The sequence below is a fragment of the Rattus norvegicus genome, chromosome 7 (assembly GCF_021556685.1).
Source record: "Rattus norvegicus strain SHRSP/BbbUtx chromosome 7, alternate assembly SHRSP_T2T, whole genome shotgun sequence".
Taxonomy (NCBI): Eukaryota; Metazoa; Chordata; class Mammalia; order Rodentia; family Muridae; genus Rattus; species Rattus norvegicus.
This window is the reverse complement of record NC_141540.1, coordinates 121,289,425-121,307,442: the sequence shown is the minus strand read 5'-3', so window position 1 is coordinate 121,307,442 and position 18,018 is coordinate 121,289,425. Positions and strand designations below refer to the sequence as shown.

General features: G+C 49.6%; 1 protein-coding gene across 8 annotated transcripts in view; it reads right to left on the bottom strand.

Annotated features, from left to right (window-relative positions):
* Mgat3 (beta-1,4-mannosyl-glycoprotein 4-beta-N-acetylglucosaminyltransferase) overlaps positions 1–15,285 on the bottom strand; it is a 42,763-nt gene extending 27,478 nt beyond the window's left edge. For 2 of the 8 annotated variants that reach the window (XM_087556039.1, XM_087556038.1), the window contains exon 1: positions 14,817–15,285. The gene's annotated coding sequence lies outside the window, so the exon portion shown is untranslated. 8 annotated transcript variants of the gene reach the window in all.
* Positions 15,286–18,018: the final 2,733 nt, after the last annotated feature.

The window sequence follows — 18,018 nt, the reverse complement described above, 5'->3', positions numbered from 1 at the left end:
ACCGTTCTGACAAACAAGTTGATAAACCTATTACACATGCTTGGCACTGAAGGAGGCTTTGGGAACTTCTTTATGCCTGGTATTCTTTTGTCTGGGGCCACTCGATGATTAGCCAAGCAACCACACACACTGAATCCCCAGGAACCTCCCTCAGTCTTTCCACTCAATGGTCCTCCTCTGTCTGATGACCTGCTGAGAATTCAAAAACAAACTAACAACAGCAACAACAACAAGAAACCTTCCTCCGCCAGGTTCTCCCAGCATCCCTCAGTCCCTACCTGTTGCACGGTCTTCCTGGCTGGCAGAAACGTCCCCTACCGTAAACTTCTCTTGCCCAGGGACTGTGCCCTTCCCCCAGTTGTTCTTCTCTATATAACCCAGCCATTTTGGTTACGGGTTCTGTTTTGGCCTTTCAGCACCTTGGCTGCTGCTGTAAGGTTCCTCTCCCCTTCTCCACCTTCTCACATGTTACAGTCCAGCAAGGTGGTCATGTTCAGTCTGGACCCTTCCACATGCCTCTGGCTATGCTCTCTCTCAGATCTACAATAAATCTTTGTCTCCGCCCTTCCTAGGAACAGTCATGCCCTCACTTGGTTATTTGTTTCATTCAAGCGCTCACCAAGGTGAAGGATAGAGCAGCCTCTCTAAGAAACTTCTAGCCAGGTCTCCAGGAACCAGCCAGGCTGGCACTAATCTCAGACCCCATGATCAGCAATTAAGCACTCACCATGACCGGAGCACAGCCTTCCTGAGGGAATCCCAGTCAGGTTCACAGGAGCCAGCCCGCTCTTTTCGTTCTTGGATCCAGTGCCCTCTGAATAAAGTCTAAGCCCAAAGATAAAGTCCAAGTATGCTAGGAGGGGTCAAGGTCCCAGAAAAATCTCCCTCCCCACACCTTTCTCACAGTTTGGACTGCCTGCTAAAGTTGGGACGTCTAGCCTGCTGGGCCATTCCATGATCTGTACCCTCAGCCCCCAGTATAAGTTGATGCAGAGGAAGTAAGCAAGCATGGTCTGCTGGGTGAATAAATGACTATCTTCAAGGCCACACACCTGAACCTTTTTGGACAGTGCAACGCAGTCCCAGAGCTGCCTGTCCTGTCGCCTCGGGCTCCGGAGCCCCTGGAGAAGTGGCTTCCTTATGGTTCTCTTACAGAAGGAGGGATGGTGGTGCAGAGGGGAGACAAAGGAAATGACTTCAGCCTTAAGTGTACAAAGCAAGCCACACAGGGCTGGGAGGAGCCAAGGGTGTGGAGAAAGTAAAGGTCCCTGCCTCCACAAATAAACACAAAGGTCCCTGCCTTCACAGATGAACACAGAGAAAGCAAAGGATTCTTCTTTCTTTCTTTTTTTCCTTTTTCTTTTTAAAGATTTATTTATTTATGAGTACACTATAGGCATTTGCAGACACACCAGAAGAGGGCATTGGATCCCATTACAGATGGTTGTGAGCCACCATGTGGCTGGGAATTGAACTCAGGACCTCTGGAAGAGCAGTCAGTGCTCTTAACTGCTGAGCCATCTCTCCAGTCATCACCACCGCCACCACCCCCTTTTTGATGGGGTTTCTCTGTACAGCTCTGGTTATCCTGGAGCTTGCTTGGTAGGCCAGACTGGTCTTGAACTCAGAGATCTACCTGCATCAGCCTCCCAAGTGCTGGGATCAATGGTGTGTGCCACCACTGCCACTAAGGAATTTTTTTTTGGGGGGTTCTTTTTTTTTTTTCGGAGCTGGGGACCGAACCCAGGGCCTTGCGCTTCCTAGGCAAGCACTCTACCACTGAGCTAAATCCCCAACCCTCACTAAGGAATTTTTAATGGGAAAGAACATAACCTGTTCTTCCCCCTAGAAGGCTGGGAATGGAGGTGGTTAATTACCTAGTGATTGACACTATCTGTGAAGCCAGGTCTTATCAAGCTCCCACAAGCGGGGCTGAAGGTGTCTAACAGCCTAGATGAGCTCTGTACTATCAGTGTGACAAAGACCACACCGGATCCCTTTCTAGGCCCTTAATACATGTGACCCATCGTCTTGGAAGGAGTGGAATGTGTTCGGAAGCAGGCTTCGATTAGTTATGCCCCTTTGTGCACAGAGGATTACATCGCACCAGGAAGCTTTGCTCCCAATCGTACTGTACGCATGATTAAGACACGCACTATGTGTTCTGGAGTTTGACGTCAGACTCCAGAAGTTTGGACCAGCCCAGCTAACCACATTGCGCTGAACCAGATTTCCTGTGCCTCTCGCAGATAAGTCCTCTGCCAACTGTAGCATCTGCAGGGACACCACACACACACACACACACACACACACACACACACACACACACACACACACACACAGGGATAAAGAATGTGGGAAATGAGGAGCGATGGCTGGAGCACTAGGCTTAGAATTCTCCTCGCGGTCTCCATACCGCTGTTCCCGTGGTGTGAAAGAATAGCTAGAATGGGAGACTGCAGCAAATGACAGGTCTGAAGTGCTCCCTGTACCTGGGGACCCAAAAACACCTGAATATGATCCCAACAGAGCAAGGGAAGGTTGTTGGCTCTGGGTGTCAGTAGGTGCTCTGACAAATACTCTGGCCCACTCAGCTCTGCTCTCTACCCAGGGCTCTCCTAAGAGGCAGGCCTGAGAAGGAAAGTCAGCTGGACAGACCTTACCAGGAGTGATCTCACAGGTCCAGCGCCAGCTCCCAGACTAGGGAATGAAAACCGTAGCTAAGGGGCTGGGGATTTAGCTCAGTGGTAGAGCGCTTACCTAGGAAGCGCAAGGCCCTGGGTTCGGTCCCCAGCTCCGAAAAAAAGAACCAAAAAAAAAAAAAAAAAAAAAAAAGAAAACCGTAGCTAAGAACTTTCTCAGGCCATCGGAGGCTCTAAGGATGACAGGGCAGGTCCCAAGGCACTAGGGTGACTGATCTTATTCGAGGATATTTCTGAGTGTTGGCAAGGACATACCATAGCAGTCATACCATAGCAGAGTCAGACTGAACCTCTCTGCAATAAGAGCCTCGGGTCAGGATCTAACCATTGGAGACCTAGGAGGCCACCCATCATCAGAGGGGATGGAAGGAGGTGAGAGAAGTCTTAGCAGTTGAGAGCAAATACTGATCTCACAGAGGAACAAAGTTCGCCTCCCAGAGCCCATGCTGGGCAACTTGCAGTCACCTGTAACTCCTTCTCCTGGGGATCTGACACTCACTTCTGACCTCTGTGGGTACCTACACTTTGCAGAAACTCACACACACATGATTAAAAATAAATCTTTTTAAATTTTAGGGTATGTATGTATGTATGTATGTATGTATGTATGTATGTATGTATTTTCCAGAAACAGAGCTTCTTTATGTTGTAGACCTTGGTGTCCTGGAACTCGCTCTGTAGACCAGGCTGATCTTGAACTCAGAGATCTGCCTGCCTCTGTTCCAGAGTGCCAGGGTTAAAGGAGTGTGCTATGGCCGACCAACTTAGTTTAATTACCATTATTTTTTACAAAACTTAGGCATGCTCAGGGCTAGAGAGATGGCTCAGCAGGTAAGAGCACTGATTGTTCTTCCAGAGGACCTAGGTTCAATTCCCAGTACCCACGTGGCAGTTTACAACTGTCTGTAGTTCCAAGATCTCACCCCCTCACACAGACATACATGAGGGCAAAACACTAATGCACATAAAAAATAAATAAAATTAGAAATACCACATAGGGCTTTAGGGGCTGAGCCCACTACTCCTGACCTCCACGAGACCACCAGCCAGCTAATTCTTCTTTTTTAAGATTTATTTCTTTATTATATATAAGTACACTGTTGCTATCTTCAGACACATCATTACAGATGGTTGTGAGCCACCATGTGGTTGCTGGGAATTGAACTCAGGACCTCTAGAAGAGCAGTCAGTGCTCTAACCAATGAACCATCTCTCCAGCCCAACCAGCAACTTCTTGCCCCATCAATGGCTTAACTTTCTCACTTGGAAAACCCAGTAAGTGCTAAAAAGCAGGCATGGAAGTGTTTACAATCCCAGTAGCTCCGAGAGGTAGGGTCGAGAGTCCAAAGTCACCTTCAGCTGTTATCCAGCTGTTATCAAGTTCAAGGCCAATCTGAGATATATGAAATCCTATCTCAAAAAAAAAAAAAAAAAGAAAGAAGGAAAGAAGGAAAGAAAGAGAGAAAAGAAGGTGCTTTCTTGCACCATATACACTTAAGGAATGTTGCTAGATCCAGGAAAAGTCCCATCAGGGGTTCTCATAGCCAGTTACAGCTTTAGGCTCAGGTGATAGCATCAGAACCAGACAGAGAGAAGGGGAAGCTGTGATCCAGGAACAACTTTTCTTCCCTCTTGCCTTTTGAAGACAAAACTTCCATCTTTCTGTTTGAATGTTTCCTTTTCCCTTTCAGAAAAAAGAAAAGGAAAGAGAGCGGCCTGGCTATTCTTCTGCCCCACCGGATCCTTCGTGCCCGAGTTTTCACAGGCCCTCCCCTCCCCCCGTACCTTTTTTTTTCTGTTATAAACCATCTCCATAGATTTCCTGCCAGCTCTGGGCCAACATGCATTTTTCTCTATCAGACTTTACCTTCTGCATGCTAAAGAACGGGAGCTCAAAGAACTCCATCTGCCTCACTCCTCATCTGTTCTAGACCTGACCCAGATCCTGGGGAAAAATCCTGTCTTGGAGACACGGGCAATATGAGAGGTAGGATTGTACAGAGACCCCTGGGCTATCCCACATCATCAGGACTTTAGCCTAAGTCCTGAGTGTCACAGACCTCTATGTTTCTCTGGCAAAATGGGCCATTTTATCTGGTGCATTATCTCCACCAGGCTCCGTGGCACCCTTGGCACATGTAGTCTACTGAACCAGGGAGAACACAGACCAAAGCCTTGGGCAACACGGCCCATCCTTGCTGCCCCTGGGGATCAGACAAATGGACAAAGGGTTCAGAGAAGAGGTGGGATGGGGCTCTGAACAAAGGGACAAAAACCAGTACCAAAGATCCTGAATGCAATTCCCAGCGACTACATGATGGCTTACAACCATCTGCATCAGGATCTGATTCCCTCTTCTGTCACACAGGGATACATGCGAAAGAGTACTAATATACATGAATAAATAAATAAATGCTAGACTCATTCTTTTAAAAAGGATTTATGTGGTAGAGCGCTTGCCTAGCAAGCGCAAGGCCCTGGGTTCAGTCCCCAGCTCCGGAAAAAAAAAAAAAAAAGAGAAAGTGTTTAAAAAGGATTTATTTATTAGTTTTATGTATATGAATATACCATAGCTGTCTTTATACACACAAGAAGAGGGCACTGGATCCCTTAACAGATGGTTGTGAGGCACTGGGTGGTTGATGGGAATTGAACTCAGGACCTCTGGAAGAGCAGCCAGTGCTCTTAACTGCTGAGCCATCTCTCTGGCGCCCCCACAGCCCCTGAGACAGGGTTTATCTGTCTAGTTCTGGGTGTTCAGAAATTCTGTAGGTCGACCAGATTGTCCTTGAACTCAGAGATCCACCTGCCTCTGCCTCTCTAGAGTGCTGGGACTAAAGGTGCATGCCACCACATCCGGCCTCAGCGCCTAGATTTCTAAAGTAAGGGTGCTGATGCCTTCACACCAAGAGCATGAGGTATGCTATTCCTTCCTGTTGCATGTTCCTGGGGACCATGGTCCCTGTTCCCTTCTCCTCAGTTGTGGGTACAAGTCACCAACCTGTGCTACAGTATGGCTCTAAATATTTCCAACTATGGTGACACATGAGACCCTAGTCAGCCCTTGGATGTCTGGTCTCTAGAGTCCTGAAATGGAAACTTAAGGGTTCTTGGGGAAGTCGTTTGGATAGTGTTTTGCTGGGTCAAAGGCACAAAGGAACATTTCGCTGAAACAGACACAGGAGAGAGGATGTTCTACTAAAGCAAGTACGCAAAACAAGCACGTGAAGTGCAATCAATGCTCTTAACTGCTGAGCCATCTCTCCAGCCCCAGGAAATGGAAATTCTTTTCAAGCCTCAGGCAGGGGGCACGCCCCAGTTAGCCTCAAGGCTGAACCTCAGGCAGTCTGAGAGACTCACTACCTTGAAGGCCTCCAGTAACTAACTGTTCTATTGCAGTGAAGAGACACCAAGACCAAGGCAACTCTTTAACATTTAGCTGGGGTGGGCTTACCGTTCAGAGGTTTAGTTCATTATAGTCATGGTGGGAAGCATGGCGTGTGCAGGCAGGCATGGTTATTAGCTGAGAGTTTCTACACCCTGATTCACAGGCGAGAGAGAACACGACCGAGTCAGGCTATGGGCTTTTGAAACCTTAAAGTTTCAACACCAATCCCACCACGGGAGATGGCCAAATTCCACAAAGCAGATAAGCAGTTTGCCTGTGTGGAGTGAGTCAGGCACAGTGGTTGGAGGAAGGGCGTCAGGGTGTGGGGGTATGGGGTGAGGCGCTGGGGAGGGTAGAAGGAATCTTGCAGCCTGACAGGCTGGCAGTTCAGTTACACAGAACTCAATAGGCATGGATAGATTTATGTTGTTCCAAAACACAGAACATATCATTTCTGTCCCTGACGTTTGTTTTAACTTCCTCTTGGTCATGAGTTTAGTCATCATTGATAAACTGTGACAGAACAGAGTTATCTTTTACAGTCATTTTCCCTCATCAATCCTATAACCCAATTTTTAAGAATCTAGAGACATATTTTGCCAAAGCATGACAGCCTGTTCTTAGGCTGGTTGCTCTTGTGGCTTCTTCAAGGGCATTAAACAGGAAAAAAAAAAAAATCACCAAGCCAGCCTGGGCAGGTGGTCATGTCCCAAGCAGTGTATTATCAACTTAATGGTCAGAGTGCTAAATTGTCATTAGTGCCCCCCAAAAAATCTTCAGGCCAAAGCTGCTACAGTTATTATCCAATCTCTGCCATAATACACTGTCTATATTTTGTATCTTTGTAGAATTTATTTATGTCGAATCTTAGCATTCTTTTGTTTCTTGGTCACATGACACCACAGTGGCCTAACATGAGCTAACTTTTCTAAGAAGGGGAGTTCTTAATATTTTATTCTTTTCCCACTTACCCACAACATTCTTTTTTTTTTTTTTTTAAAGATTTTATTTTATTGTATGAGTACACTGTAGCTGCCTTTAGACACACCAGAAGAGGGCATCAGATCTCATTACAGATGGTTGTGAGCCACCATGTGGTTGCTGGGATTTGAACTCAGGACCTCAGGAAGAGCAGTTGGTGCCCTTAACCACTGAGCCATCTCTCCAGCCCCTACCCACAACATTCTTTGTCCATCAATATAAGCTCCTGTGTAAGGTAGGGCAGAGATAACTCTCAATGTAACTTTGTTGCTGTATCTTTTTCCTCCAGGAGCACAGCGTGTGGCCCACAATCTTATCTGCCACATAATTGCCTGAGTGTACAGTAAGAAAAGGCTTTTAACCTGATCTGCTACCCACTTCCCTAGGCCACCTTTGTCTTGCTTATCTTTTTACTTTATTTTGATTATCTTATTTCTGAGTGAGCAAAGTACAGAGGCAGATGTCCCAAGAGTATCTTGGAGTCAGATAAGGGATCTCTGGTGTCTTTGAGTCATAACCTCCAGGGTGTAAGGTAGACCATCAAGTGGGGCCAGATAAGGGTATTTTCCTAAAATCCAGGGGTAAATGCTCAGGATTTGCCTGGGAAAGCTCAGGGAGAAGACATAGATGATTCATAAGAAAATTCTCATCAATCCAATATCCCAAGTTGTACAAATATTAAAAGACCCCCAAACATGCAACATGTGGAGACCCAAAGGAAATGTGGAAGACGGCACGACAGTGGTCATAGCATGTGGCTCAGCTCTGCTGGATCTTGGTCAAGGAGATGGGCTGGCTTTATGACTTTCGCCTTTCCCATTAGACATGACTGTGCCAATACTTCTTCCCACAAGGTCACACCTCCTCATCCTTCTCAAATAGTACCACTCCCCAACCAGTAAGTGTTGACGTGTGTAAGCTATAGAGGCCATTCTTATTCAAACCACAGTAGCCTCTGAGACTCCAGCTATCTGTTGCCAACTTCTGGGTGTCAATGACTACCCATCACCTCAAAGACCTGATCTTCTGGAAGTCTTCCAAAGCTGTAACGCCTCTCAAAGCTAATTCTCGCTCCATTGGCATCCAAAGGCCTTTGAGAGCTTCGAGATGTACATTCCCAGAGCTGTATCCACTCTTGGCTGGCACCCCACTGAGAATAAAAATCTGTCTCATATAAATACCATGCTGCTTTATTACCATCTGCCCACTCTGTTCTTTGAAGCGGGTGTGGCGAGGTCTTAGTTGGAAACAGGAGACAACTCCACAAACCTCCTCACTGGGTGTGATCAAGAAGGCATCTTCCAGATCTTTTACCCATGCAAGTCAAGTTGTATCCTTTCCGGAAATGGCCCTCACTTACTGTCCTTGTAATCACATTTAATAAATGTTTAAAGAATATTTATTGAATGCCGTCTGCCTGCGAGGTTCAGTGCCAGCCCCTCCCGCCATGCCTGTGGCTCCTTTCCTTGTGGCCCTCACCTTCAGCTGCCACAGCAAAATCTAACCAGCAAAATCTTCCCAGAACGCAGGCAAGCTCCGGGAATAGCCCAGGGAATAGCCCAGGCCAAAATCAGCCTCCAAAGGTGGCAAGAAGGTCCAGCAATAGCGTAGTGAATGAAGGCGTGTGTACACACACACACACACACACACACACACACACACACACTCACATACATGTACAAAGTGTAATTAAACTTTCGTTTGCTTTTGAGAAAGGGTCTTACTATGTGTGGTGCTTTGAATATGCTTGGCCTATATAGAGTGGTACTGTCAAGAGGCGTGGCCTTTAGGACGAGTGTGCACTATGGAGGTGGGCTTCAGAAGTCTCCTCCTATGCTCCAGCTCCACCCACTGCAGATGAGAGCTTCCTCCTAGCTGCCTGAGGATGCCAGTCTTTCCTGGTTGCCTTCAGATCAGGGTGTAGAACTTGTCTCCTCCAACATCGTGCCTGCCTGGGCACTGCCATGCTTTCTGCCTTGATAATGGACTGAACCTCTGAACCTGTAACCCAGCCCTAATTAAATGTCTTCCTTTGTAAGAAAAGCCTTGGTCATAGGGTTTCATTGCTGTGAATCGTCACCAACTAAGACACTATGTAACAACTTTGGCTAGCCTGAAACTTCCTATGTAGATTAGGCTGACCAGGAGCTCACTGAGATCTATCTGTTTCTGCCTTCTAAATATTGGTAAGGTAGACTGCCATTACAGTCTTCCGTGGGTTCCTAGCTCTGATACAGAAGGGCTCTAATGCACAGCCAGGTAGGGGCTAGGAAATATGCCCTTCCTTCAACCGGTAAGTGAGGTCAAAGACAGGAGACAGCTAAAAGCAAACACCAAAAGGGAGGTGGTAGCCTGGTGTCTCTGTAGTTCAGTGCTTTTGGAAAGGTTCATGCCAGTAGGTTCTTGGGAACCCAGAGAGAGAGAAGGGCCAGGTCAGGAAGAACAAGAGGGCTCAGATGGGGAGTTGGACAAATAATTCCTACAAATGGAATGTAACCTCGATCCTATGGGCATCCCACACTGCCCGGTGGGACTAACATTAGCATGTCCATGCTTAGGCAATGGGCAAGTATCCAATGAACGGGAACAGGTCATTAGCCAGAGGTGCACCTTGGAGAACACCTAGAACATCTGGAGGGCTCTGCCCGCAGATACCCTAAGTCCACAATGCTTGTTTAGATCCCTCAGTTCCAAGCTGCCGCTTCTAGAAGCGTCCTAGCTGGGAGGAATAAGGCAGCAGGAAGGCTACACGGGGTTGTCCAGGCCTTCTCCTTCCCCACAGAGGGCTCCACTTTAACAGGAACCAAAGTTTTGTGGCACATAACCTCTAACTTCAAAAAGTAACTGAGTAATTAAGGTTTGTGAATGGTCTCTATTGCTCCCGATTTAATATTTGTAGAAAAGATGAAATTATGTGCACCAACAAGCATTTCTACTTAAGGCCACATGAGCAAAACTATTTTAGGATCTCGTTAACTATGTAGCTATAGGCAAAGCTGTGGCCCTTAGTCTGCTCCACACTAGACCATGGGAGAGGTCACGGACAATTAAATCCTACACTTGTCTCCTTCTGAGAGGTAGAGATAGTAACTCCTACCAAATGGGGTCCCTGTGAGCATCTTTCTGTATCGTGAAGCTGCCCTCTGGAAGGTCAGTGTTCCCCCTCGGGGATGGAGAAGGGAGGGAAAATGTAGGAGCACTGGGTGCTATGCTGAGAACCATTCATTTATGTATTTACTTGGTCATCCACATTTACCAAAGGCCTCTTCAGTATGACACTGACTGACTATTGAAAACACATTAAAAACAAACATACCAGGGCTGGAGAAATGGTTCATTGGTTAGGAGCTGCTCTTCCAGAGACCCAGATTTAGTTCTTGACACCCAGGTCAGGCCACTTACAGCTGCTTGTAACTTTGTAACTCCAGCTCCAGGGGATATGACACCTTCTTCTAGCCTCCTCAGGCACCAGCACACACAGGTGTGTACACTCACACAGATACAGACACATACACAGAAGCACAACTAAAAAGGGTCCACATGTAGACAAAAGCACACAAACACGCCAAAGCAAGATGTACATGCTCTGTGGATGGACAGAAAGGATCGGGACCCACACTGGTTTCCCTGATACCGAAAGATTCAAGCTATGTGAACAAGAATTAGTCAGTGTAAACAAACTGTACCTCGATGTGCCCCTCTGAATAAGGGGCTTCTCTGGCACTCCTGGTATGGGTTACTATAAGGACACCGTATACAACTATTAACATTTTCATGGTCAGGGGCTGAGGCGATGGCTTAGTTGATAAAGAACTTGCCGTTCAAGTGTGAGGCTTGCCTAAGTTTGACCCCTAGTACTGATATTATTAATAAATAAATAAATAAATAAAGCCAGTCCTAGGGCATGCACACTGCCTGTAATCTGATGCTGGGGAGGCAGAAACCAGTGGGTCCCTACAACTTGCTGGCCAATTGGCATAGCCAAGTCAGTAGCTCCAAGTTCAGTGAAAGACTTTATTCCAAAAAATAATGTGGACAGGTTGGAGAAATGGCTCAGCAGTTAGGAGCACTGAGCGCTGTTTGGTTCCCAGCACTCACAGGATGCTCACAACCATCTGTAACTCCAGTTCCAGGGGATCCAATGCCTTCTTCTGGCCTCTGGGAGTATCACACAAACTCACAGTGCAGACATACATGAAGGTATGGGTGCTCCCATACACACCACTTAAAAATTTAAAAAAAGAAATAAAGTAAAGTGGGGTTGGTTGTTGAGGAAGCCACACAATGTTAACCTCTAGCCTTTACATGTGTGCGTGTATATAGACACAACAACATGAATACATTATACTTATGCATATGCAAAATTCCATGAGAAAGTTATACACGTCTGAGGATGTTTGAGGGCACAGATATCAGTAGCAGGAGTGGGCTGGTCTGACCTGGGGTTGAGGGCTGGCATTGTGAAAGAGGTATATGAGGAAGTTGCTGATAGATGATCAGGCATTGATGGTTAGAAAGAGGTAGTGAGGGGTTGGGGATTTAGCTCAGTGGTAGAGCGCTTGCCTAGCAAGCGTAAGGCCCTGGGTTCGGTCCCCAGCTCCGGGGGGGAAAAAAAAAGGAGGGGGAGGAGGGGGAAGAGAGGGAGAAAGAGGAAGAGGAACAGAAGAAGGAAGAAGAGAAGGGTAGAGGAGGAAGAGGCAGCGGCCAGGTCAAGATGGAGGGGACCCTTGTGAGAGCAGCTAGAGCAGAAGAGAGTCAGGTTCAGCGATGTGGGGGAATCTCAGGAAAGAGTCCCTTATCTCTTCATCCACTCCCCTCCATGGCAGATCAGGTCCCTGGGGATGAAATTCTGCCCCCAGCCCAGAGGCCTGGACAATCCCTTCTGGTAATGCTCTTACCTATGGCACTGTCTCAAAGCTCCCCAGATTCTTCTCATCAATAGCCCCTGGCCTTTTCTCTTTCATCAACCGCCCTTATTAGGCACCACCTGGATGCCCATCCAGGCACTGAAGCCGATGTGTACCACCTCCCACCCGCCACTGCTCAGAAGATGTACAACACAGAAACTGACCAACACTAATTATCAGGGGTTTTATTTCACCAAATGTCCAGATGTCGGCATACCGGTCGCCCCTGCCCGAGTGTGGACACGGAAAGGCAAGCCAAGTTTCACGCTAAGAAGGCACAGGAAATGGCCAGCAGAAATCATACTAAAGTGCCCAAATGACACCATATGCACTGTCCCCACTTGAGAGTCAGGGAAGCTGAGGTCACAGATATAGTCACAGATTGAGAAGTGGCAGAGCCACCATTCAAACCTGGCCACTGGTTGGAGAGTCAAGGCATTAAGTAATTATGCCTGGGTCCCTGGCAGCCAGCACAGGGCTGGGCAGGTGCAAAGTGCCCAGGGGAACCTATTAACCTGCTAGATCCTAAACTGAGAAAAGGACTTATTTTCTCTTTAGCCCTTACCCCTCACCTGAACACAACGTGTTTCTTGGCCTGAACGTCTGAAGAAACTTCTGAAGGGAGCCTGGGTCTCCAAGTAGAGAGCTAGATCTGGCTGAAGGAAAAGGGAAAGTGTCATACAGTACTGGGGACAAAGATGCTTTGCGTGCACAGCACGCAGGGAGCAGAGCAATAGGTGTGTCTCAAGATGAGCTGTACGGTGGTGGTACCCAGAGGGGCCAGAGGACTCTTCCCTGTAGAACAGCCTCCTGCCAGCCACTCCTCACCCCTCACCTCTCACCTCCTCCTAGAACCCCAGAAGAAAGTCCCTTAGCTCTCCTGATCCTCAGCACAGCCTGTCCCCCTCATGAGACTGGCCTCACAGCCAACTGGCCTCAGATGGCCTCATTTTACAGGTAATAGCACCAATGCAGCAGCCAGCAATTTCCCAACGTGGTTCCGGTGTCAGGCATCCTTACGTGCCTCGTCCTCCCAGTCCTTGCCAAAATTCTGGGGAGGACTCTCTCCACTTCACAGAGGTGAAAGCTGAGGCTCGGAGCACCAACTTCCTGAAGTGAGATGCTATGGCAGAAGGGGTAACGGATGGGTACTGACCACAGGACACACAGAGTCTCAAAAGAGGCAGCCGGGGCCATTTGTTCGATCCCTGCTGCAAACAGCTCCCAGCATCCCCAAGAGCCTGGTGTGATCACCCACGGCTTCTTCACCTGGACTCCTGTTCTGAAACCTTGGCTTCCCTCTCCAGCTGTTGGCAATCAGGCTTGCCCAAAGGAACCTAACAGCAGTTTATGCCAGATGTGTACAGGTTGTGCTAGGTGCTGCCCATAAAATGGGCTCCAATCACCCCAGATCTCTCTCATCTCTGTCTCCCTGTGTCTGCCTCTTATCTATCCCTCGTGTTCTCACCCTGAGGCACACTGAGGCACCAACCTGCCAAAAGTACCCCCCACCTCTCGCTGCATTTATCCTATCACTGGTGTTGGGACTCGGATTCGAACCATGGTTGTTGCAGCCATATCACGCAATACTAACTACTGTACAATCACAGCCAGCCAGCCACACATGGTTACCCACTTTCAGCTCAGTTCTCATAGTGGCTCAGTGTCCCACCATCCTACACACCATCTCTCAACACACCAGAGATTCACACCTCTAGGTCTTTTCTCTTACTATTCCTTCAGCCCTGGGAACTTTTCCACCTCCCAGTAGGTTCTTTCTCCCTAGGGCAAAGAGCCCCTCTTTCTAACTTTCCCAGAAACCCTGCCTATCTCCTTAGCGTTGGGCAGCACTAAGAATCCTAGAGTTGCCAGCTCCGGGGAAAGAGCCTTGTCTCGCTCTCCCTGCCATCCTCACAGCAGGCTCAATGCCTGGACCTTTAATAACTGTCCCTCCAGGTCAATCCCCCATGAAGGCGTCTCTGCACCCATGTCCCAGAGATGATGGAGGACCACAGAGCAATCCCAGTAGGGGAAATCTTCCTGCCTACATCCCCACTCTGGGTTCCGAAGGTTAAGGAGCATCACCAGATCTCAGGCCATCAGAGCTGGCTGGGGCGCAACATCGCCGCTTGCTGCACCCCAGCTCAGGCGCCCTCGCCACTAGCACAACCAAGCAAGCTCCCCTCCCCACCCCACCCCGGTTCTAGAACTATTTGTAGATATTTATAGCGCTCTCCCCCAGCCAGGAGCCCTCCTCCGCCCTGGGCAGTGCAGCGCAAAGAGACGGAGACCCCTCCCCAGTAGAAGGTGGGGGCCTCTCATCCTAAGCTTTTCCCAGTTTCCCACTAAGGCAGCTGTAGTTACAGCTCCAGCCACAGCCCCCACACCCGACCAGCACCCCAACCGCGCCTGGGCCTCGGCCAGCCGCCGCAGCAACTCGGGGTCGGGGGTGGGGAAGGCAAGAGCTGAGGCCTCGCGCCCCCAGCCCCGAGCCGCGCCGGAGGTGGAAGGGAGAGTGCAGCGCACAAAGCATGGCTGGAGCTCCGCGCCTCGGGACGCCCCCACCCCACCCCACCCCCGTCCAGCCAAGGGAGGGGGTCGCTGCGCAAGGTTCTGCCCCGCGGCCAGGAAGAGCTGCGGAGAGCAGGCGGGTGGGGGCAGGGGGCGCCGGCTAAGCAGTCCCCCCACATCTAGCCCCTCCTCGGCCCCAGGCCCCCGCCCCCGGTGCTGCGGGACCAACACGGAGGGGGGGCGGTGGTGGGGACGCGGAGGCGAGGCCTGGGGTGCGGGGACGAAGCAGAGCTGCGGCGCGGGTCCCCAGCTCCAGGGTCAACTCACCCATCGCCCGCTGGGTCTCAGCAGCGGCGGCAGTAGCAGCGGCGGCGGCGGCTCCGGGGCCCCCGGGGTCCCCGGCGGGGAGATGCTGGCGTCCGCCGCAGCCTCTCCTCGCCCCATCCCGGGCTCCGGCGGCGGCGGCTGCGGCGGGCGCCGGGCATCGCAGGCAACGCGGCCCGGGCCCGGCCCGATCCCCGCCCCCCACCCCACCTCCACCCGGTCCCGCGGGCCCGGCGCGGCCGCTTGACTGCACCCCGGGGCGGTAGCGGGGGCGCGGCGGCGAGGCCGAGCGCTGCGCTGGAGGTGCCCGCTCCCGCCGGCCCCCGCCCCGCCCCCGCGCGGCCGCGTCCCCTCCCCCGCCAGCCGGGCTCTGCGCGCTCGGGGCCGGGGGGCGCCTGGACCGCGGGCTCCCGCCGCCGCCCCGCGCCTCTCGTGTGTGCAGCGATCGGACGCGCGAGTGTGCGCGTGCCCTGCCTGTGACCGTGCGTGCGCCGGCCCACGGCCCGGGCGTCCAGTGCGGGTGTGTGTGCTTGTGAGGCGGAGCTGGCCAAAGTGCTTGTCGGGCTCTGCGTGTGAGTGGACCTGCGTGTCTGTGCTCTGCAGCTTGTGGCAGGTTGGCCCTTGTGTGCATGGAGTGTGTGGCTAGATCTGTGCTGTGGCGTGATTGTGTGCATACTGTGGCTGGGGGCACAGGCCTCCTGTGCGGTGGTGTGACAAGGTCCTGACCGATGCGATTAAGAGTACACCCCAACGTAGCCCGATGCAGAGGCCTGGTACTAGGAAGTGTATAAAACACTGGATTGTCACAATGTCCATGCTGGTTTGTGTCTTGCTCAGATGTGTTGGCCTCTGTACATCCTTCTGCCCCCAACCCCCTTCATCAATACACAAAGCCACCCATGAGGCTCAGATGGTGAAGGGAACGGGAATGTGATGAATCTGGGATTCATCCCTAGACTTGGAGATTTATTTCCCCACTCTTCTCCCCGCCCCCCCGGATGCTCACAACGGGCAGTCTCTAGCATTTGGGTCACCCGTGGGAGACTTTTATTTATTTATTTTGGATTTTCAAGACAGGGATTCTCTGTGTAGCCCTGACTGCGCTGGAATTCACTCAATAGACCAGGCTGGCCTTGAACTCACAGAGATCTACCTGCCTCTGCCTCCCTAGTACTGAGATTAAAGGAGTGCGCCACCACTGCCTGGCTGAATGTTTAGCAATTATGTTATGTGTGGGTGTTTTGACAACATGTATGTACATTTTGTGCATATGGCGCCCATGGAGGCCAAAAGAGATCATCGGATTCTTCATAACTGCAGTCACAGATGGTTGCTTGTAAGCTGCTATGTGGGTGCTGGGAACTGAACCTAGGAACTCTGGACAAGCAGCTCCTAACCTCTGAGCCATCTCAGTAAAGCCCCTAATTAGTTTTCTTATTCATACCTTTTTAAAAGATTTATTTATTTTATATGAATGTTTTGTCTGCATCTATGCCTGGTGCTCATGGAGTTCAGATGAGGGTGTTAGATGCCCTGGAACTGACGTTATGGATGGTTGTAAGCTGCCATTCGGATGCTGGAAACTGAACCCCAAGTAGGTCCTCTGAAGAGGAACCAGTGCTCTTAACTGCTGAGCCATCTCTCCAGCCTTCGGTTTTCTTCTTACTATTATGTAAAGTAATTTTATTTCTTAAGAACTATTCATCAAGAAAAATTCATGTCACTGGGGCAAACTCATTTCCACCTGGCAAGGAGAACCCTTTTGATATTATAGTGAAAAAAAGTTTTTAAAAACTTTTGTTGTAGGGGTTGGGGATTTAGCTCAGTGGTAGAGCGCTTGCCTAGCAAGTGCAAGGCCCTGGGTTCGGTCCCCAGCTCCGGAAAAAAAAAAAAACAAAAAAAACTTTTGTTGTTCCTGGCATATGTGTGCATGTGCGTGTACTGGCTCAAGAGACCATGTTTGTTGCCTTGGAGAGTGCACAGGTGAGAGAACACCTTTTGGGATTTGATTCTTTCCTTTCATAGTGGGTAGGATCCACGATCAAACTAAGATTTTCTTGGTCAGGTTTTCTTGGCAAGTGCCCACTGGCTGAACTACCTTCAAAGATCCCTCAGGTTTTTACCATTTTGTTTATCTGAGATAAGGTCTCATGTGCCTCTGACTGGTCTAGGACTCAGTGGACACCCAAGGATGACCCTGAGTTCCTGTTCCTTTGGCCTCCACCTCTAGACAGCAGTGATCACCTATGCCTGCTTTCTATGTGGTGCTAGGAAGCTACGTCAGAGTGTCACAGGTGCCAGACAGGTGCCCCACTACCTGAGCAGCAGCCCCAGTCCCATGTCCCTTAATTTCCAAATGACTTTAAGTGAATAGATTATTGTAGCACGCAGTCTGGAACTGAAAAATTATCAAAAATGTGGTTTCCAAATGGTAATTTTCATTGTAAAGGAAGTCTACCCACGGCCCCCACCTCTCAGTTCCCTGTAAGCCTCAGCTTTATGATACAATGTTTTCTTGTAGGGTCCTCTCCAAGGCCAGAAAAGGGCCTTGAATTCCCTGGAATATGGTTCTAAGCCGCCTACATGGTTTTAAGCAACTATGTACGTGCTGGGAATCAAACCCAGGTCCTCTGTTAAGACTAACAAGTGTTCTTAACTGCTAAGCCATCTCTCCAGCCTCACTTTCTTTCTTTTTAAATATTTACTTTTATTTATATTTATATTTGTGTGTGTGTGTGTGTGTGTGTGAGAGAGAGAGAGAGAGAGAGAGAGAGAGAGAGAGATTGAGATTGCAGGTGCCCTCAGAGCCAGAAAAGGACATCAGACCTCCCAGAATGGAGTTAATGCCAGGTATGAGCTGCCAGATACAGGTATTGGGACTCGAACCCTGGTCTGGAAGAATATCAACTGTTTTTTTTTTTTTTTCCCCTGGAGCTGGGGAACGAACCCAGGGCCTTGCGCTTGCTAGGCAAGTGCTCTACCATACGGCTGAGCTAAATCCCCAACCCCAGCAACTGCTCTTTAACCATCCCCCAGGACACTTTTCTTTCTAAATAATTTTTAACTCTTATTTTTATGATTTACCCAGACATGTGTATGTGCCTTACGAATATAAGCAATATATATGTGGGAGTGGGATCCCCATCCCCAGAGCCCTGCTGGATTGCAGGTAAGCCACCTGACCTGACATGGGTGCTGGGACTTG